The sequence below is a fragment of the Lepeophtheirus salmonis genome, chromosome 8 (genome assembly GCF_016086655.4).
Source record: "Lepeophtheirus salmonis chromosome 8, UVic_Lsal_1.4, whole genome shotgun sequence".
Taxonomy (NCBI): domain Eukaryota; kingdom Metazoa; phylum Arthropoda; class Copepoda; order Siphonostomatoida; family Caligidae; genus Lepeophtheirus; species Lepeophtheirus salmonis.
In genome coordinates this window covers 13472391-13496577 of record NC_052138.2, presented here as the reverse complement: position 1 = coordinate 13496577, position 24187 = coordinate 13472391, and the positions used below count along the sequence as shown (strand labels likewise).

Here is a 24187-nt window from a genome sequence, read left to right as displayed (position 1 = left end):
ATTCTTTGGACAGCAAAATGTCTTATCAATTTTATAAATCAGTTTTAGGAAAATATACACCCGTACCCGTGAAACAACAAAGAAAACGTGAGATCATCTTTTTTGGGATTGTAAAATCTTAGCTTAACCTTATAACGAAATTTAAAAACTCTTAGAAGAAAATTTAAAAAACATAAACAAGACATTTTACTTACTTCCAACAACGAAAAAATTGATACAATTATAACCAAGGCGCAATATATTTCAATAATAGAAGAAATCACTGCTTTAGAGCGTCAATGGGGGCTTGCTATAGGATTACTAGAGTCCCTGCTAGCATGTAGTTTGATATTAAAATCCCTGTTAATTATTATAAGTCTATAAAATAATAAGGTAAAAGCTTGTGACCAAAGAAATCAAGGTAATCAAAATTGGGCCCATAAAGGCCAAACATATCAAACTCAAGACCAGAATAGCTACACGATACCTTTATTAGATTACCATCCGATTCTCTATATTGTATTTTTGACTTCAAATTCTTATTTATTGATAATGAAACGCCATGTTTTGGGTTTGAGGTGGTTTTATCAAATGCAGTAAAAGTTAAATCAATTTCCAGATTACAAAAGTGATTTTGGAGGCAACGTCTAGTGTCAGTTAGAATTACGATGACTTAAAGTATTTTAGGAGCCTAACAATCGTGTACTTTCTTTACAGATTTATGAAGTAATTATAATTTAAGGTTTGGAAAGTAATCATGATTGTCTAAGGTGCTTTTTAGGTTAACTACCAACATCACCTTTTATTGATACTCTAGAAGGTGAAGCTGTTCTTTTTGAATAGGACCCAGAACTCAGTCTATTGGGCAATAATTAAGCTTTTGAGACTTCCCGAGAAATTATCGATGAGTTTTTAACACTTGAAGGACTTCTATTATTATTTTTTGCCAAACTCTCCGAATTAACCATCATTCGTTCATGAGTTTCTGATCTGTCAACTAAACTTGACCAAGATTCTTCAAAGCTGGGATTGAAAGTTTCACGTCGAGTGATTTTATTTTCATTGTGCCGTCGGCTTTTGTTGTGTAGGTTTGGGGTTTCGTCATCAATGTATGATCCGGAGGAAGATATGAAAATCGAGAAGGTTATTACGTGTTTTCTTTTTAATGTTTACACAAATAAATGCCGTGGAGTCCAAATAAACAGTTCAGTAATACCGGAATGGATTGATGAGGGGAAATGCGTGTACTGGCACACCTACGTTAACCTCTCACTAGTAAAAATGTTTCCAATTCTTTTATTTTTTTATTCGTTGTTTTTCCTTTATGATAATTGATCTGTTTGTTTGGGGGGGGGGGAAACGGGGAGAAGGAAAGAAAAATGAATGAAACAACTATCATTTTATAAACTCAAATTTCCTTCATTTTTATATATTTTAGAAGCTTCCCATTGAAAATATAATTGAATTTGTAAAAATCCCTTTATAATAATTAAAGTGTCCCAATACTGGGTGGCAGTGGCTTTGAGGGCCTTGGTATTTAGTTGACGGACACTACAGGTTTCTTCTGGAGATGCAACAAAAAGGTGTAGCCGAGAGAGTTAGTATAAGGGCTGTAGGGCCAAAAGTGTCCAAAAAAAGTTGAAAAGAACATAAAAGACTCAATTGGAAGATGGGTTTCTTTCATTGCTGGTGCCAAAAGTGGCCTTTCCCCACACTTTTTTGATAGTTTTCTGAACAGTCTGGTGTGAAACCCCGAGATCTCTTGCATGGGCCCACATACACTTGATGGGATTGTCCTAGGCTGTATTCTTTAACTCCTCTAGATAATGTTTAGCCTTTTTGACAGAGGCCTTCTTCCTCTCTAACATTACGGACTTGTTGACAGTGGTCCTGTAGACGTCCAATGCCTAGAGTGGGCAAATGGAAATTTATCGATCACGTTCAAGTGTAATTTTACATAAGTTAAAGAGCTCAGGTTTGTTTTACTTTGTAACTAAATGATTTAGTACAAGATTTCCAAAATGAAAATAAAGAGATGGTTGTATTTGGTTGAGGGATAGTAATATTAGTTCACCATATCAAGTTTAAACTTACTAAAAATAAGACGTAGATCCCACAGTTGGTAATTATAAGCTGGTTCATTTAATTTTAAAAAAGCAAGGAAATTACACTAAAGGCATGTTTTTAGTTTTTAGTGTTGGCAGCTGTTTGGTATCCGAGTTTAGTGTTGCAAATACGGATGCATTCCAATTTTCCATAATTTCTTTGGCAATAGCGTTTGTTGTTGATCTCCTAGGCTTGTCATTAGTTGAGAACAATTTAACAACGGTATCACCTCTTGATTCCTCAATCACCACTTTGGTGACTGCCACCAGTTGAACAGGACTGATATTCAAATGAGTCGCAACAGTGACTACCGACGGCTTTTTTTTTTAAATGCCGTGAGGAATAAATACAGGTGTATATACAGGTATATATTAATCTGTGGTGGCAACGTTTCTTTTATTTTATAATTTCCTCGATCCTATCCGAGCTTCCAGTAGACTCAGAGTTGTTTTCAGAAAAACTAAGAGGCCTTGGAAGATGTTTTAAGTTTGAAAATTTATGTTATTCTAATCTAGATACTTCAGATCGACAAAGAGTTTTTTTAAAGCTCCATTGATGGTTTCTTTCTGTCTGCAACACCAAATGATGCCAACCGATTTGATTTCATACATGCCAAAAATGCTGTATTTTCTTCATTAATAATCTTTTCCATAGCGTCACTAACCCATATAAAAAATGTTTTGTCAAGTCGTGCTTTTTCAGACTCGAGCTTTGTCAAGGTATTTTGATTTCCTCGACGAGACGCTGGAATTTAACGTAATCTTCTGTTTTCATTGAGAAGTTCAAGTATTAATTTAGAGCATTGATGATCCAAAAGGATAGGAATATTCGCCTTATTGTAGAAAATTTTCAGCTGAACAAGGGCCTTGCAGATTTCTACCTAAGCGGATGCGTTTGCTTACTTTGCTCAACTTCTTTTTGAACGTGCCACATCAGGTATCTAAGGAAGTGCCCACAAGTTGGGAGGCGGAATCCAGTTAATATACCATCCTCCACTGTTAAGCAATTGTCAAGACCTACAGCACTTGTTGATTTACTTTTGTTAGTCCCCATGGGCACAATTTCAAAAGAAAAATCACAGAAGTTGTATATAGCACAAATGTTTGTGGGAAATTAGTATTTATTTTTCTCAATTTTAAAGTACATCAACCCTGGGGTATAACTTTTTCTTCTTCTCCTTTGTTTTAAACAAAGGAAATCAAGGGAAATTTAGATCAACGTGTTTATACAAAAAAAAAAAAAAGTATAAAGCAATATATTTGATACCAAGCAATTTAATGTGAGGGAAAAGTGAGATATGTAATTTTTACTATGATGCAGCTTAGTTCGAAAACTTCAAGGGCTCGGCAGTCAGCTAGGACCACCTCTAATTGTGCTGATTTTTTTCACTTATGTTTTTTGCACTAAGTCACACATTTAGGAGAATAGACCTGAAAATCAAAGAACATAAGGGCGTTTGATGTACCTTAATGTACATAATTTGTATATAGGTAGGAGTTTTGATAGGTTTTTCTCCAGGAAAAAATTATCAATTATATCAAGGAATGACTCTTCTTTAGTATTTATTAAAAGATTTATAATAAATATCATTTCTTCAACCAAATTTTCATCTTTGACATATACAAACATAAGCAATAAGCACATATTAATAGCCTAGTAAAATGGACTCATTTAACTGTACCTGAAATATGTTGCTGCATGAATGTTGAACAATTTGTTGTATATATTTTCAGGGATTTCCTCTATTCTTCCTTGATCAGAGTTATTACACAGAGGCATAGACTTTATAATTTGTTCAGGTGACTTATGTTAAAATGATGCATAGTCTTTCTTACTGCCCAATCCAGTAAACTTTACCAGATTTAGCAATCAACAAACATATGTTTTACGAAGCGCGCAAAGCGTTATTCAATTCTTGTGAAGTGATCAAAACCATATTTCCAATAGTTTTTCATGCCTTTGACCTTCTTAAAAATGCAGACAAATAGATTTCTTGACTCTCAAGGACTCTGGTTTAAATAATTATATAAATAAAAAATTATTGCTACAAAACATATCTTAATACAGAATTATAATAACTGACGTCCTTTAAGTACTTATTTGAAGCTTTAGGGTACATAATTTGGGATTTAGTTCCGTCTTTAACTAAAGTATAAGTATTTTAGACTTCCAAGTAGTCTATTTGTATTTGAGAGAAATAGTAAATTGAGTATAAGATAAAATATGAAGGAAATATGTGAAGTGAAATAATAAAGTACATTGGTACAATCTCGATCAAACGTACTTGTATCCTATCAACCGGATAATTTTCAACATATTTATTGCTCTAGTACCTTGTAGTTACATTTTATTAATTTCGTAGATCAATTTGTTTGTTCTATTTAATAACATGTAATCACTGGGTTTTCTTTGCTCTACCCCCCCCATCGCCCCTTTTTTCTTAACCGCCCCCTAGATGAAAACAATGCCCCGGGGAGGGAGGTATCGGTCATTTTCGAAATGCTGATTTTTTTCTAATAAAATTTACAGTCCTTCATAAATTAAAATTTTCTATTAAAATAGTTAAAAAAAATTCAAAATCTACTGATGTTCCTGAATGGAAAACTCCTTAAAATATTGGAGTTAAACAATTGTAAATATGTATTATTTGATAAAATAACATTATAATTTCTAATAAAAGCGTTGTTACTTCCTTGGAATACAATTTAATACCTCACTTTATAATTAAGGTCACAGCAAATGGTGTTTGGTGACACTTTGTCATTATAAAATAGAGTGACAAAGATAAGTTTTTTTATTAGCAGTAAAAATGCAAAACAAAACTATTTTCAAAAAGTGCGAAATTGATTCATGATTGCATAGTTTATGATACTAGTGCTGTGTCTCCTGAAGTTAAATGGAATCGCCGTAGCTCATGGACAACGCACTAGGGAGAAGTTATTCTCTTGAATTCAATGTGCGTTTGTGCCCGGGCGATTCCTAGAGGAAGAAATATAATTTCTGTATATGGATTTCAGCAAAAGATTCCTAGGTCAGATGGATATACTAATCTAATACTATAATGTTTACTTATACTTAATCAGTGCAAGTCCATCAAACCAATTAAAGGAAAATAATTTGTTTGAGAACAAATATTGAAAGCTAGTACAGATTTTCAATTATTACGTCTACCAACAAAGTTGAACGGAGGTTATGTTTTTGCCCTTGTTTGTTTGGTAGTCACCAAGATTATGGCAAAACCATATTTTTAGAACAAATTATGATAAATAACTCAATTTGATTTTAGGCGTAGGTTTGGCGCTCTACCGAGTGGTCATTCTAGTTTGTTAATCATCAGGATTACGGCAAAAGTTACAGATCGATTTTGATCAAACTTGTACGGAGATTATAAATGGTCATAGTAAGAGGACATTAATTTTTGATACGTCAAGATAAACTCAAAAAATACATAATCGATATTAATTTGTGGTCAATTTACTGAGCAGTGTCCTGAAGATCATTACTTTCATCCAAAGCAATAGAAAACTAGAATTGAATAAAATACATTTAGAGCGAAAAAAACCTACGTCTAAACTCCTCAAACTTAATGAGAGTGCAAGGACTAAGATAACGGGAATTTTGAAGTTTTTTGGAAGATATCAATGTGGATATCTCCGAAGTGCTATAAAATACAAAGTTGCACTACTTAAGAAAAGCAGAAAGATAAAAAGTATGGGAGATCAAAAATGAAATTGATATGTTTTTCAATAAGCTAAATATTTTTTGTGACTATTAAAGGGAAATTGAAAGTGAGGCAATGATATTTAATCTTGCAATTTGCTCTTGAGATATTGCAAAGGATTAATGGATTTAACACAAAACTACAAGGTAAGAGTATATTTTCTCATGAAATTTACGGAGAAGTGAAAGCTTTTCTAACAACACTTAAACTTTTTGTCAAGCAGTTGAAGATACATAACATATTTTATTTAAACTTCTGAAAGCACAAACTGTCATTACAAAAGATTTGCAAGATTTATCAGCTTTAAGAATTACATGAGGAATTTATCAGACAATTTTTTGATTTATGTTCAATAATTTTAATTTGTAATTTTATTCATCTTTTAACTCAGATAAATTGTAAACCTCAAAAACTTTGATAAAAATATCACAAACATTTTTCTTACAACGTTCATTTGCGAACAAACTTTTCAGTACTCAAAATTCACAAATCAAACTTAAATCTTCACTTGCTTTTAAGAATCAGCACAAACACTTCACTTTTAATTTTGACAAACTGGTTAATGATTGTGACAAAATTTACAAGTCTCATTAATACTCGTACTTCTGATACAGGTAAGTAACTTCTATTTTCGAATAAGTACTTGAATAAAATATTTTGTGTAATAATATTTTAAGAAAAAATTTATTCTCTATTCCAGTCCTCAGTCAGAATCTACTGAGCCAAAAAAATTGCCTAGTCCTATTTTAGACTATATATGGTCTTGCAAATAAATTGGGACTGACTTTTTACTGCAATAAAGCGAGCATGTATATTAAGCAGGTTTGTCCTTTTCAATTTTTCGAAAATCAGAACCCTCTAGTGTTTTTATATTTTGTTCTTCAAGTACATTTCAAAAATGTAATTTTCAAAAATATAAGATAACCTGAAGGTATATAATTTCACTTTAAAAATGAGAGAAAAGGTGTTATTTTCTATATTTTCGTTCTGGCCTTCTTTTTTTAATTTATAGATATTTATATTAAAAGAATCCATATGTATTGTACTTGATGTGAAGAGTTTAAATATGAAGAATTTTTAAATATTAAATTATTTTAAGCTAGTTATTTGTCCACTTAAAATAGATAAATAATTAGATATTGTAATACTTTTTGTTTGTTTGGAGAATACTTAGAAACATATACTTTTAGTTATTAATCTTATGATGGATATCTGTTGATGGTATATTTTATCAGTTGTTTATTTTGATTCTATATGTCTAATAAGAGAAAATAAATATCAAAATCTAGAACAATTTATTGACAAAAGTTTTGTTTGATTAAATGATTAAAGTATTTAAATTACATTTGAATCAATTAAAGAGTTTCAACTTTTTCTTTCAGTATTTATTTCTAATAATTTATCGAACTCTAGAAAATTATAGATATCATACTTGGAATCAAGCTTTGACATATGTCTTGCTAGCCTCTGTAGTCATAATTGGTCAATTTCTATTTTCTTGTGAGAAATTAGAAGCTTCTGTGACCATTTTAACAACCCTCTCACCACCTTCTGTGAGGCATGATCATTTCAAGACTTTCATTTGTATTTGCATTAAGCTCTTTAACTCAAAAGTTGTTAGGGAGCAGTTAAGAGGTGTCTCTGACACTCCTTCTGACCTGTTGAGCAAGTCAATGAGGCTAGAAGTCCCACTGTTTATAGCAGGCTTTTTTCTGATACTGACAGATAGGCTACACGGTTGACCGTTTGGTTCACTCTCTCGCCTGATCACCAGGATTCTTTTTACCTTTATGATTATCTCCTTCTAGCGATCAGAGCTTATAAGATCATTCATTCACTGTGAGCATACCCAGTAGATCTTTCCACTGTTTGCATCACGAGTTCACACAACTATTTTTCTGGGACTTGAGACAGTTAAGTTGATAAATGACGTGCCTTGTCCTTTCTATCCAACAGTTATTCACCTTGGTATTGACAATATGGATAATACACAAGAATTATAAATTCAACTATGAACCTCATATATTTTAGATTTTTCCCCGTGTGTCCATGCTTTGATACTCAGTGTCTTAAAAGTCTGCTAGCAGTGGTGAGGCAGCAGCTGTGGATACAGGTCCGATCTCCAAGAAAGCCATCCTTTCAGGAAACACTCCTTCTCTGGTAGTACACACTACCATATACCATATTAATGATTTGTAGACAAATCTTGAATAACCTCATCATAGGGGGTGACAATTAAAGATTGTCCAGTTCCAATTTCCCACTCTTTTTCATTTACTGCTTGAGCTGTTCTTGTTAATCCAAAATGATCAAAAGAAATTGTAGTTGCTGTACTTTTTACACTACATTCTCATTTGAAAAAGTTGTGTGAGTTGTTGTATCTTGCTGCTGAAAAAAGTGAAAATTTACTCCCATATTTACCTTTTTCCATAGCCATGTCTCCACGTTCGGAGGTCAGGGTGGCTGCTGTAGCAAACCTACTAGGTGTCTCGACCAAGCAAGCTCTTGCTACTGAACTTGGGGTGTGTTTAAGGTCCGTTCAGAGATGGTGTGCAAGAGAGGAGAGAGCCAAGAAGACAAGCCAATTCCAGGTTGTCCCCCTTCAATCTTCCCCCTCAAGTCGATTCTTCCATCAAAGAAAATACAAGAAATTGGCTCTTTTCTCTACACCTCTTCTACCATTCGTCTCTAATCTATTTCATCAACTTCTCCTGCACTTTTCTAATCTTATTTTTGTCAGTGATATATGTTAACGTTTTATTAAATTAATTAATGACTCTATTATTATGTGTGTTAACTAATATACAGTCTATGTAAATTACGTTAAAATTTTTGATAATAGTTGATAAAATATTTAAAAAATAACTTAAATTACTATTTGGTATCAATTATTACTTTTATATCTACACAAAGTATAGCATCACTAAATCGTAAACTTACTTAACTTAATGTTAAGTTATCATTAAAATTTCTTCATAATTTAACTCTTTGCATTAAGGACAATAAATATACATACATTCCTTGTATATGAATATCTATAAATTACATACAAAAAGCCAGTACAGAAAAATAAAGTAAAAAACAAACACGTTTTATCTTATTTTCGAAGTGAAATTGACACGGTCAATAAGACTCAATACCTTCTTAACAGTAATAAAATCCCTTTTTAAAGCCACAATTCCTGGCTCCCAATTCTCCTGATATAAAACCCTTGGACTTTCTAGGAGAAGTTACAGACAAAGGTTTTTGCTAGCAGCCACAACAGCATCAATCCCCTAACGGCCTCTATTACCAAGCACTTTGTGGCTGTTAATCCTGCAGAATTGGTCAAGGTGACAAGGCCTTCAGACCAAGAATCGAGGGAATTGTTGCCAAAAATGGAGATCGTATCGAATAAAATTGTGGTAAAGTTGAGTACTTACACTTTTTTTCTACTTGCAACTTTTATTGATCTAAAAGCAGTAAAATTCAGTCCCAATTTATCTGAAAGATCGTGTACATAGACATTACACGACGTATTACTAAATCCCAAATATCTTACACTCTAAGTGTATACAATATATAAATGAAGAGAGAACTATAAGTCAAGTGGGAAAACAAATAACTTCCAGGTATTTAAAATTCCATGATTTAAGAATGCAAACTATAATTAGAACCTTTATTTGATTTTTATGTCTTAGTTTGAGCCCTAATTGGCCTTTCAATTAAAATAAATAACTTACATATAGTTTTCATTGTAGCAACTAGTTTTTGCTACTTTAAGTGTAAATTGCAAAGTCTCCAAAGGGTTCATCAAAATAATTTAACAACATGAATGAACAATAAGTAATACAAACGTTATCCACATTCAATTTTTGAATAGTTTCCTTCGAGATTGCTTTTGTGTTAACGGATCTAATATAATATGTTAACATAGCTACATACACAAATTAAGAGTAGTAGGACAAATGTCGAAGGACAAAGTAACGAAAGAAAAATGTGTCCGGTGCAAAGAGTCAAACGGACAAAGTAGGGAAAAGAAAAATATTTTGTATTTTATACTTAATATTGAACAATATATATCAACATAATCAAAAATCCTTCCTTCCAAGTATCTAAGTATCTCCATGGCATATTTGTTACTGTCCAGCTTCTCCACAGCCAAAGGACTGTCGTTTTTACAATCCTACACCCTTTACAGCTTCTACAAGCTTGCTTGATACCTTGATTCTCTTAGGGATACAGGGCATGTCTTTTTCAATAGCTGAGTCAAGATTGTTTCGGGAAAAGGATTACTCTCTCCTCGTCAATCTAATTGGGAGTTTTTCACTGTCTATGAAAAAGGATCTAAAAGTTTACAATTTAATATTAACTTCTGCTTCAACACTCTGTCTATTGGACACTATATTCCTCAACACTTTGTCTATCGATGCCTAGTCTACAGACCCATTAAAAATGTACATTTGGTGTATAAACTAAAAGACAGGGACTTATTCATTTCAGTTCTCAAACCAACTTAAATGAACCATAAAGTGATAGAAAGAGCAAGGGGGAATCTCCCTTTAAACGTTTTCCTTTGTCATAATAATACACTTTTTGGACGAAATACTTAATGGAAAGTCACAATACTTGTGTATTCTTACTTAAGTGTATAATTAGAGTACTTTCATTATTAATACAATGTGACTTTGAAGGAAAATGAAATAAAATACATTTATAAAACACATTTTATAATAAATTATGTACTTAAATAAAATTGTTGAATAACATTCTTCAACAGAATTTTCGCCTACAGGGTTAAACCCACATTTTTTATTGTTATTTAAGCCATAAAACACAAAAATGACCATTAAAATTTTCAATGGCAGTACGGTTGACATTTGAAGCCTTTTTTTTAACAAATACATTTTTTGAGCACTATTTTGATTGAGAGTCATATTTTGAAATGTACGTTTATAACTATATACTTGAAAATTCAATGTTATAAAAATAGATAATAACATTACAGCATTCAAAAAAAATAATTTCTGATTAATTATAGAGAGTATGTACTTTATTTCAAACTAAATACAATGATCTTTTACAAACACACACCATATGATTTATGAAGCTAAATATATTTGATACAAATGAAGTACAATTTTCCGTACGGGCATTTCGCCTTAGGAATATTTGGGCGAAAAATGATATTGTATATTTTAACTCTATTTAAAATTATAGCATGATAAATAGGTATTGTTCATCTGCTATATTTGCCATATTAGGTAAATTAATGAGTTTTCTTTTGCAGAAAAAAATTCTTTTATTAATTATATTCATTAATGATCATTATATATTAATAATGATATTTTGCTTGTTTGTCAATCCATGAGTATTTTCTAATATGAATAATCTATCATGTCGAATGATAATTGATTAATAACAGAGCAGCAATTACCACTTAATCCAATAGAACTGCTGTCGTGCTTTTTTAATTATTTAATTTATTTAAAGTACTACAACGGTAAAGATTAAAACTAGGTTCGAACCATTTACTTATGTGTTGTGTTTGTATAATGATCATGAATTAATAAATAAAGTATATTTCTACAAAATAATCGTAATTATTTTCTTTATATGACATATAAACAATACAATCATTTTAAATTGAATTTAAATATAGAATCGTATATATCAATATCCTTCAATAGCTTTCAAATAAGATCCTTTATTTGACTTGATTTTTATATGATCAGACCCATTTTGTAATAATAATATTCAAGATAACTTAATAGATATTTTACCTATTGAATGCTAAATACTATTATAAATAGTATTTACTTTTATTTTTCATCTATATGGTTATCTTTAAATAACTCTGAATTAAAATTTTACTCTAAAAACGTGATATTAAAAAAAAAAAAAAAGAAGGTTTAAAGGCCTGACCTACAATAATTAAAAATCTAAAAAATAATTTTTGTTTTCTATGGCTTAAATAACAATAACCAAATGGTGGGTGTCGGATGGTACCCGTTTCAAGACCTTAATTTGGTTGCTTGGTGTATAATAATACTAGGTAAATACGGGAAATGGATTTTAAACTAGTTCATTTTGCTTAGTAATATATTTTATTTCATTGGATACAAATGCAATACAAAATTTGTTAAATACTTAACAGGGGGAAATTAAAACATAAATTTGCCGGTTTCTTTTACTAACATTTCTTCTTCTTTCCTTTTCCTTTTTTTTTTCTCCCTTTTCCCCTTTTTTAAACATAAAAAAAAAAAAAAAGCGTCCGCTCTTAAGGAAAAGAAGAGAAAAGAAAGAAGTTAGAACCTTTTTTTTTATATATCAGAAAATATATGAAATTCTCCACTATTTGTGTTTTTACGCTCTGTCATAAGTTTATTTCATAGAGTAGTGTTGTTTTTTCACCATTCATCTCATCCATTCTTCTTTTATAGAGTTATTTCAAATCATAGGGAAACCGCCATTAAAAAAATCATTGAAAGTGTTGGCAAAATGACGTGTATCAGTTTTAATTAGTCTATTTTTATCTTTTAAATAAGAAAAAATAAAGTCGACAAAGGCCTTTATTTCATGAATAGGTAAGGTTTATCTCATTACAAAACATCAAATCTGGACTCTCACAAGTTGTTTTTTTATGTTCTCTTTCAATTTTGTATTTTTTTTTTTTTTTTTTGAATAATGTGAAATAGAAGTTGTTAATTTATTTATATAAAAAAGTTCTTTTATTTATTTCATTTAATGTGTATTTCTCCATTATTATGTTTGTATTATTTTATAAAGATACGAGGAATATTATAATGAAGTCTAGTGTGTATAATTTCATAGCTCAAGTTTTTTTTGTAGAGCTGTGCTTCATCTAGCAAAAGAAAACATGGGTGTAAAAACATTACTTTGATTAATAGGGACTGAAGTACCTCCCCATATATCATAATAAGGACACATAAAAATAGGAGTTGAAGTACAAAATAAAACAAAAAGGTGTTGCCTCGTCCATATCCTTGAGGAAAGATTATGAAAAGGAGTCTTTTGCAAAACGGAAAATCAAATACGTAATCGTAAGAATTTCCTGCTAATGAATAAATTATAATTTAGAAGGTGAGATTGGTAAATTTGTAGTTCCAACTTTTAACATACAAATATTTGCATTTTCTTACATATATGGTATATATATATAAGACTTTCTTCATTAGTGATATTATGATTCTTTCTTTTTGAAAAAAAAATAACCTACTTATATTATAGAGAGTCTCTTCTTTACTTAATTTGAGTAAAAGTTCTTTAATTCAAGCAACTTTCTAAGTTTAATTTTACTTTTTTATCTATAGATTTTTTTTTTTTTTAAAGCAGGGTGTGAGTTGATTTGTATATAATTTTTTTTTTTAAAAGCAAAATGAAACCCTATTGAATCAAAGAGTCCCGTATTGGAAACGTATTACGTAAATGATGGTCAAAAAAAGTTTGATATTTATGTTATATGATAAAATGGAAATATCGTATTGGGATCCTTTATTAATTAATTAAAAGAAAATAATTTTTATCTGAATATCCTTACTAATAATGCCTATGTAATCCTCTGGTATGTCAAATAGACGTTCATTAAATTTTGAACATTTCCCTAATTTATTTCTAAACCAAAATTGCAATTACAAGAAAAAAATCCAGACTTGATCAAGAATATGTTGCCTGTCAACACAAAAACAAACAAAAACATTTTTCTCAAAACAGAGTGTGTATTAGACTTGTATATTAGTCTATTTTTGTTGTCAAACTTATTCTTATGTACCCTTTGGAGGCCCTGCAAATTGAACTGAAAATAGTCAAAATGTATCGCTATAATAAAATAATGATACAACGATAGATTTTATTTCAGAGACAATACTGGGGTCAATATAAGTCTCTTAAACAGTATATAGGTTCTAAACTGTAGTTATAAAACTTGTATATTTTAACTCATCCAACTAATTTAAATACAAAGCCTATAATTCGTGTGAATGTATCGATGATATTGGACTGTATATATATATATTGGGTTTTTCCCCTTTTCTTGATTTTAGTTCATGAATATCGTGATCTTAACGTATCACATATCATTTATTGATTCATTCTTTTAACACATGAACGCAAATTCAGTGGGCAAATTTAATTACATATATAATATTAACAATTCGATTTTGTTTGCAATACTTAAAGGAATATTTCGAGAAAAAAAACAGGGGAGGGGTATCAGTGATTAAAAAATCCCAAGGATAACTACACAATATAAAAACAAAGTACAAATGATGTCTAAAACTGAAAATATAAAAATGGATAAATTTAGCTAATTTGTTAACACATACCATAGCTTATGATAATTGGCCAATATTTCTTGCTAACTAAGTGTTTAAAAAAAAAGTTCCCCTTTTCCTTTATATTGGATAAGGTTGCTTGGTAACATTTTTAGGACTGTAGACCATTTTATGAAGAAAAAAAAATCAACCCCATATATGCACTTGGGAGACACCAAATTGATTTTAAAAGTTAAGAAGTAAGAGAAATTTGTTATTAAAAAAGTTAATGCATTATTTTCTTGAATATTTCTAACCCTATTAATTGCTAGGCCTATAACCGGTCTCTGAAATCCAAAATGCTTAAAGGTCTATTCTAGATTACAAATAGAAAATACAATAATATCGCTGTTATCTCAGGATCTCATCAGCTTGGACTTTGTTATTGTACGACTTTTTATTTCAAGGACTTTATAATAATAAAACCACTTGCATACAGAAGGCATAAATATTTGATCATATATAGTGTCCAAGCGAATCGTGAATAAAAGTTTGGACACGTTTCATTGACCTATTCAATGTGTTACTTATTTTTTTCTCAAATAACAATTCGTGATACAAGTTTCTTCATCTGACCAAGAACAACTTAAATGGAGGCCCTAATATATTGTGTGCCAGCGCTTTTCGTCGCGGTAATGAGTTATGTTGAGATCTCTTGCATTGTCTCCTACACCAAGGGTCTCATTAACAAGATTTAAAAGCTAAAAGACTACTGCAGGAGCCTTGAGAGAAAGCCTGGAAGTGGGAGACAAACCCGAAAGAGGATGCTACGTTATGGGGCTCCTAAGGACCTCAAAATTGGAGCAAGTGTTGTAGTAATTGAAGTAAGACTTTACCCACAGTCAAAAGTAAAAAAAATCAATACTGGTGTGAAGGCAACTTGGCAATTTTCTGATCAATGTGATGTCCGTCCTCACCAGACTTTAAACCCCTTAAATATGGGATTGGGGCGTCATTGAGAGGAAGACTCCTCCCATGAGAATCCCCGAAAGAATGTCGTAGAGAATGAGTGTGTTGACATATCGGAGTAATATGCAAAAAAGACATACAAGGCCTTCAGGTCTAAGATCGAGGTTATGGTGGAGACCAAAGGTAGCCTCTTGGAGATTTAATTACTTTTATAAAGTAAAATAAATATATAAATTATTATTGTCTTACTACTTTTTCGTCTTGAGAATCAAGATTTAGTTGAGCTTCGGAAAGTTTGTTCACAATTCGAAGGAACATAGTGTGCTGTTGGAACTAATCAATCTGTATGTGGCCTTTATTTTTATGCACAACCCTTTCCTTACGGGTCAAAATTACTTACTCTTAAATACTTACTATAAAACACTGTATTTATTTTAAATTAAAGATAAATTATATTTCATTACATGAATTAACAATTTAAAAATTAATTAATTCTATATGAACAATTTCTATAAAAAGGTAGATATAATTCTAAGTTGCAAAAATTGTTTCCTATATTTCTTTAATTTATTTTTAACGATAGGAGAAAAAAAAATTGAAAATATATAACAAAACTATAAAAAGTTTGAACATGTTGGACAATATATATATCAATCTCAATGCATCCAAATCTACCAATACTACAATAAGAGTAATTTTACTCATTGTCAAAAATGATCATATTTGGTCTCTAGAAAGAATATGTATCAATATTCCTATGGGGGTTTCTACATATGTACATATATGATTTTCTAAAATTATTTGTACAATAAATTATCATTCATAATAAATGGGTTAAAAATACCCATTAGATCATTTTTGTGGACAATTCATTTGTTCTGCAATAATAGAATGATAAAAAATGGATTTTTTTTATTTTTCCTAATGTTGAGGTATAATAAAGAAAAATAGAGAAATTTCAAGTCTAAAATACGTCAATAAGATGTATTTCCGTTGGCTAAAGTTGAAAACGGGTCGTTTTGACCTCTAAGACAAAATAAATGGTCATAGTAAAGTTACAACTATTCCTTATCTGTTACTTCAAACTACTACGTTGTACTTAAATATCGTTATTTAACTATTAACATCTAGTGATTTACATCTTGTAGCATTTGCCTTACATAGGTCTTCAACCTACATTTATCTATGAAACCGATAAGATTTTAAAAATAGGGATAAATTATAGTTTGCTTATACCTCTATGATTGTGATTGTAGATAATTTTATTACTTCTTTTCATATGAAATATTATTATTATTAAGATCGAAGGTACGTACTTTTTTAGAATGGGAATGAGATAGAATTGAATATGGGGAAAAAATTATTTATAAGCATATATCGGTATCGTATACAAACATTTTTATTTATTGCTTCATAATGCTTATAGTTTTGAAGCACATTCATTTTAGTTTCCTTTATTATTATTTTATTATTACAATTCATAGTAGGATAATCGCTGAAGCAAAAAAATAAAGTTTTAATGAATTTCCTTCTATTCTAATAATATTTAAACAGTTAAGGCGGTATTAGCAAATAAATTATATGATCTTAAACTACCTTTAATTCCCTGGAGTGAATAAGCACATCAGGGACTATCATATAATTGTAATATATTATATGTATCATTTTTTCCCTCCATTTTCTTTGTAAATTCTAAATCCTTCCTTTTTTAAAAATGGAGTTGTTATAAATTGCTGAAATGAATTATTGAGGTTCTACAGAATGTCGTTTATCTGTTCTTATTATTTAACTACTAACCCTACAATGAAAATAAAAAAGTAGAGGAATTGTGAGTAAAAGACGTCTTGCTTTTTAAATAACACGTGTTGTACATCAACATAAAAACAATATTTAAAAAATCAAAAAAAATGCTAAAATCCAAATATATTTTGGTACTTCATATATGTTACAGATAGTCCAATATTTCATAGATATATTTGAGTCAATTATAGGCTTATTATTGAAATTTGTTGGATAAGTTCAGATATCTCAGAACTTTAGAAAATAATTTAGAACCTTCATTTGATTTAAGAGGCATATATTGCCCCTGATATGGCCCCATTCAAATAAAATATATACATTTTTGATTCTGTTATTTTCACAATCCATTTGGTGTAATTTAGGTTAAATTTGAGACACACCCAAAGGGTTAATTATAATAATTTGTTGATGTAATTCAACGATAATAATCATTATAAGAGTACAAATGTAATCCATGCTTAATTTTGGGAAAATCATTGCAACTAGCTTTTGTGCTAACGGTCCACCTGTCTTGTATAATAAAATATTTTCTAAATAATTTATTTTCTACATACGAACGAACAAAATGTTATTTTTTTTCCTCAAATATTTTTAAATTATGAATTTATAGCTATAAAATATAATGGTAAAAAAAAATTCAATTAATTTACTGATAGTATCATATGATTCAACTACTAAGGAAAAATGCAATTTAATATTACTAAAATAGTTAATTTAATTATGGTAAAGCTAATTACCAAAATAATGTACCTACGTGTGCTATGACTTCAAGGGTAGGGTTAATATTGAGGGTGAGTACTTAATAATATTTGCTTTATATATCCATAACCTCCTAACACTATCCAGGACATTTAATCAAAAAGCTTCATATTTATTGCGTAGATTGTTCTAGCTTCTTTAGTTTCCTGCAGAATTTTTTTGTTACTTTGAAGCTAACAGGGCTTTCGAGTTTACGGAAAACCTATTCCAAAGTTTTCCATTTTCTTGTGGGATCCTTATTGTTTTAATGAAAACCAGTTGAGTATGTAGACATAGATGGTATAAGTACCTTTTATTAACTGTATGTTAATAAAAAGACAACCATAAGTAGATCAAGAATGTCACAAGGTACCCTATTCCTTTCCACTGGTCATTTCTTATTTGTTAATTAATTATAAATGAATATATGTAATACTTTGTTTTCACATGTAATATTATGTAATGGCACAGCTAACATAGTTTCTACATGTCTACCTCTAATTAATCGTTAATTACCTCTCACATACAAAACATTATTCCCTTTCCTTGCAAAATTACACTAGTAGAAGTATTTCAAAATAGATTATAATTATCTCATAATTACTTAGTATCTACGTTGGCATGTATTCCAAATGAGTTATTTTAACATTTTTTCTTGTCGTCATAATACATTAACAATTACATGGCGTGGGTTGGCTCAAGCAGATATGATGATGGCCTGTGTTTTTTTATCGAACTCAAGCAAAGCTTCTTTTTGAGGTATACAAAAATACCAAAGTCTAGGGGGAACAGTTGGGGCTCTGGGGACGGCCAAGAATCTTGATTTTCAAGCTTGTTGAGTATGATTTTGTACTGGGCCAGACGCATTATTTGATCCAAATGCCTTTCAGTCCTGACGATGAGTTCTTTTTTTGGCATTACGGTTTAAATCTTGCTTCACCAAGTGGTTCATGGTGGTCTGGATGTTGTCAAATTGCAATTGACGGTCATCTTGCCTCTTCAGCTTTTAACTGCCTTAGCCTATTCTTTTCGCCTCTTTGTCCTTGATTTGGAACTCGTGGAAGATGTTGGTGTGTCTCTAGCAGTCACCTGGTACAAATTAGAGCGATTACAGAACCGCAATTAAAAGATCTCTGATTGTGATTTTCTACGTGAAGCTAGCTCCAGAATTGCAGCTCTGCGTTGCTCCATGGTTTTGGTTTATTTCTAGTTTGATTTTGATTTATTTTTGTTTACAGTTTCTTTAGACAATTGTCTACAATGAGTTAGTCAAGTTTAACATCGAAGTATACAAAATAGGACAAAGGCATGCCATTTAAAAAAGTTTTGCATTTTAGAAGGAGAGGCCTGTATTTCAATATAAACAAAGTAATATGAAATTAAAATCCTTTTAAAGTCTCTATATTTGTACTACTTAATTTGTATTTTGTTCGATTTGGACGAAAAAAGTAACATCATTAGACAAAAATATCTTATTCTTTTCATTGTAATGGCTAATTTTGAAAAACAATATGGAAACAAAATTCTATACCATTATAATAACATTTCTTTAACACATTTTAAGGTCAAATATATCATAAAACTAATTAATATTTGTTATTCTTATTTTAACATCCAATAGCTCACAATTTTTCTTAGTATTAATAAATTCAATATTATAAAACTTTGATTTTTATACTCCTCAAATGACCAATATTAACAATTCAGATGTCACGTGAAAACGTTCTAAAGTGGCTTTTTGAAGTGAGGGTGATGGATTTTAATCTGTCTTAAGGTCGCAAGTTTATTCTACATAAATATAGTCTACTTGATATATAGGAAATTAAAATGATTATTTTATTATTACTCATTTGTAACTGGAAAAACTATCTACGAAGCATTAGGAGGTTCAGACCTATCTGAAGATGGAAAATATTAGTAGATGAATAACTATAAATATAATATAGTCCTCGAAATACGACAAAAACTATTTTGCCTTAGAGTAATAAAAACGTCTTCTGAAATCCCTTTATAGTATTGTTTTTGTCAATTCGAGTTTATTGAGTGGAGACAATAAATTAATAATGTAAAAAAAAAAAAATTAGAAGTCTTTTAAATTATACCTATTTGTATAATGTAGTAATAAATGACGCTTCAAAAGTTGAAGAGTTGAACAGCACTCTTGAATTATTGTTGGGTCCATAATTTTTAAACTTACTTAAACTATGATTAAAAAAACCTTTCATTAGTATCTAGGTATTATATTGCCAATGTATATATATTACTATTCCTCACGTTATAGATGAAAATAAATAATTTCCAAAGTATTGGAAATTAAATATTCATAGTTCTTTTAAATAAAGAGATGAATATTTATAATTTGCAAAAGATCAGCAAAATAAAATATTTATAACACTTATAAGCAAAAATCTTAAAAACTTATTTTTATATATGTAAAGAATAAAGTTGAAAATTCTATGCATTTTCTGATGAGGGAGATTTTTGTAGTTGCCAATTTAAAAAAAAAAATCGTTTTATTTTTAAATTACAAAGCTTTCTGATTATTCTTCAACTGTTGAGGAGAGAACATCTAATAATAGAGCAACTAAAATTGCATAGGATCATGGGAAACAGGGAGTAATACTGAGGATTTGTTGGAGAGTGTAGGTCTATGTTGGATTATGAGAAGATTTGAGGATCGACATTATAATAATTTATATCTTTGTCCTTCCCAGAAATAATTTGTGTTTATTTCCTTCCTCTTATTGCTCCTCTTAGCCAATATAAAACACCGAGCTTGGCTCTTATAACGCTCTAATCATTCTTTAAATTGTCAGGGTTACCATTTTTTTTTTTTTTTTTCGTTCTTGACTTACCTATAAATGGCATCAAAATAAAATGGTATACATGGAACTCGGCTTATTTGGTGTAGACGTAACATCATGGACTTCTTGCTAAGAACAATGCGTCCTTGATACTTAATGAGACATATTTTATTGGTTATCAACTGACAATGTGTTTTCAGATCTAGTTTATAAATGCACGCATTTATCTTTTTCCAGAAATGAGTAGAGATGTGAGATTTGTTGTGGTGTTTGCTCATAAAATTCGGAAAGTAAACCTGAGGATTTGTTACAGTGTTGTAATTGTAAGTCCTTGTTGGATTCAGAGTAGAATTGTGGATAGATATCGTAGTAATTTGCATATGTACTTCTTTATTTCCCTTCCTCTCTTCACACTAACACCTGCTTGAAGCTCATCGAAAGAAAAGTCATAACAGCAAAGCTGCTCTCTTCCAAAACATTCTTCAGAGTTGATTTCCGTTTCTTTCATCACTGGTTATTCGTCTTTTGATCGTCAACTTCAGCACTATCTAAATATTTCTCATATCTCGAGTAATGTGCCTTATTATTATTGGTCGAGATTAAGTGATTAATCATTGGACCAACTGACCAAAATATTTACATAATTCACATTGAAATAAGGGATTTAAAAAACTAACAACATTTGAATACATGGCTATAAAGGTGTTTCTTATTTTTCATTTTGTTGAAAAGTCCAGGTCCCCGGTTTAAAATCCGTTTCTATTGATACAAAAATACAATTGGCAAATTTTCAGCAAAATTGAGAAATATGTATATCTCAACGGCCTCAAAGTTTTGAAAATTGCCAAATTTTTCGAAAAAAGTGACTTCTTCTTCAATTATCATCAAAAAGCTTTAAGATACAGCTTCATATAATTTTTCTATAATTTTCTAAAGATGATTAAATTTAATTTAAGGTTTATTAATGTTTTAAATGGTAAAAATATTTTTGATTTAAATTAGAATGAAAAAGAGTTTGAAGAGAAAAAAAAGACATATAAAACGTATTGTGTGCCATATTTTTATATTTATATTCTTTTTTTTCCCCAACAAAACATCCAAATTTTGTGACATATTTTCATTTGGTTGAATTTTTAGTGATCTAGAGCGACAATTAGTTTTTTTTATTAAATGAATACCATTGATAGAGTGTATGTTTAGAATGGTTTTTTATTGATAATTTGAAAAAGAAAAAAGATAATCAATTATCCTTAATAAGTATATATTTTGCTTTGTGTGATATATATTTGATTCGATTATAACTTTATAAATATAATATAATTTATACCATAAAAATAATAGTTTTTACTCTATCAAGCATTATTTTACAATTTAATTATTAAAAAATGGTTATCCTTTTTTCTGAGTAATATGTCTATTATATAAAGTTATTATAGATACTTTTTTTTATATAGTCCGGATACATCTTTCAATAATGACCTTTACCAACTTGCAATAAGAATTGAAGCTCCAATTCGTCATTTGTTAATTAGCACCTATATTCTTTAATAAGTGTCATTCCTCGTTCTGCTTGGTTATTGACAACTTGAAAAACATCAACTATTTCAAGGAATTTATTTTAATCATCGTTACTGACCAAAATTTTTGGATAAACTTTTAAAAATTCTTCTGGGAGTTTCAGCATCTCAATGATTTTTTTGTTTTTTTGTAACGAAGCCTTCTAAATTTTGATGAATATTTTTTCCTTGAGGTTTGGTCTGGTTTTTCCGTATTTTTCATTCCAAATAATTTTTTTTTGGGTTGCCAAACTCACTCGAAGGTCAAATAGAACCAAACCAACAAGCTCTTCAGATAAATACCCTATATGGTTTGAAATTTTTTGAAATGCCATCTTTGAAATCAAAATATTGATTTCGAAATAATTATTTAGTGATTTCATCAAATTCAAATAATTGAATGATCGATAAGTGGGGCAAATTTGACGTCCCAAATTAAGGACCATTACAATTAAAACAAAGAATCATGTTTGGCAGAAGGCAAATAGTTGAAATGTAAAAACATTGCAGGCAACAAATTATATATGTATTAGTTATCTCTTCAACTATTTTGAACTGCAATTCATATTATGCATATTTTTTTTCTCAGAATAGCATTAATATATATTTCAGAGTAAATTACGTCATCTTTAAAAAATTATAAAACATGAAAAGCTGTATTATGAACTTTATTCACGATAATTGAGGAAGAAGTAACTTTTTTGAAAAAATTGGCAATTTCCAAAACTTTGAGCTACCTCTAAATATTTCTCAGTTCCACTAAAACTTTACCGATCGTATTTTTTTTTATCAATAAGAACGGATTTTGACCCGGAACTCGGACCTTTCAACAAAATGAAAAATAAGGCAACACCCTAATGGGTATTAATAACTGTATGCAGAATGGATTTATATATATGTAAATCAAAAAGCTAACTTATTCCTTAGGCGCAAAAAGATGTGTATTTGAAGTATGCATTAAGGCAAAATTTGCTGTGAGGGACAGAAGGAATAATAAAACAACATAAAACGGGTTCGTGTATAATTATTTGTATTTCATTGTTTTCTATACTCATATAAATGTATTTGAAAGTATCAAGTGAACAATATAATGGGAGTTTAAAATTATATTTACTTTTTAATATATGTATACCTATATATTTAATACCATATACCTATGTAATATGTAACATTAAACGTAAATATATGATTTATGAGTTGAACTTCTTGCAGCTCAAGCGTATAAACAAATAAATCATAAATGAGTTAAATAGATTTTTTTGTATATGTACTTTGCAAAACGATATTAGTTAGAGTAAAGAAATAACTAATTCGTCAAAAAGTATGTAGCTTTTTAATTTCTCATACCGTGTTTTCTGAAAGAAAAAAACACATTACACTCGTACAAATTAGCAAAATAATCACGAATTTTTCCTTTGTTCTTTAGTCAAATTAATTGAAAAAGAAACGTATATGCTAAGAAGGCATTGGCTATAACCATACAAAACAGATGTGGAAGGCCTCTGATAGGAATGGTGCCCTAAATTTAATTTCAAAAGTGACCACCTAGAGCCTGGATCTCAACACTCCGGATTATGCCTTCTGGTTACAAATGGAGAAGAAAGCCTACTGATTACTCACTTATTAATTGATCTCTGATGAACAAATTCAAGGAAAAAAGGAGATCTGAGTATATATTTGTGTTAAGACTAGGTCGAAGAATGATTTTTTCCTCGTTTGGTCTTAAATGTTTATTTTAGTCCGATTGAGATAGATCTTTCGGTTCAGACTGTGATCTCAGACCGTTGATCGAAATTTAATTGTTTTCAAAATGTGAAATTATTTTTTCACTCTCAATATATTAGGTTTGGGAAAAAGTAACTCTCCGTATTTCCCGTCCTTTTTTTCAACTAAGTATATTTTTGCCATTATTGGTTACATCAGATATCGTATAATACGATCTAAAGGTGTAAGTCTCTACTACAAACGCTTTAGGACAGTATTGCGCTTGACCGATTTAGTTGTGAATTATTGTGCGTCAATTATGGAGGTTTTAACGGACGAAATTCGTCATATTTTACATTTTGACTACCTGAAAGGAGAAAATGCGTCGAAAGCGACCAAGAAAATTTTCAATATATATGGGGCCAATACTCTTTTGGTTTGTTTTGCAGTAGTTTGAGCAATTTTTTCCCCTGTTCAATTCCGCCCTCTACTGTGAACCACTCGACCATTTGAAGTTGGTGATAGAAACAAGTGGCCAGCATTAGTCAATAAGAGACA

The 24187-nt window shown here is 30.0% G+C and overlaps 1 protein-coding gene across 1 annotated transcript in view; it reads left to right on the top strand.

Moving 5' to 3' along the window:
• The first annotated feature begins 12137 nt into the window (after positions 1–12137).
• LOC121123252 (transmembrane and immunoglobulin domain-containing protein 1) overlaps positions 12138–24187 on the top strand; it is a 201104-nt gene continuing 189054 nt past the window's right edge. Inside the window, exon 1 of the mRNA XM_071890332.1 lies at positions 12138–12372. The gene's annotated coding sequence lies outside the window, so the exon portion shown is untranslated. The remainder of the gene's footprint in view (positions 12373–24187) is intronic.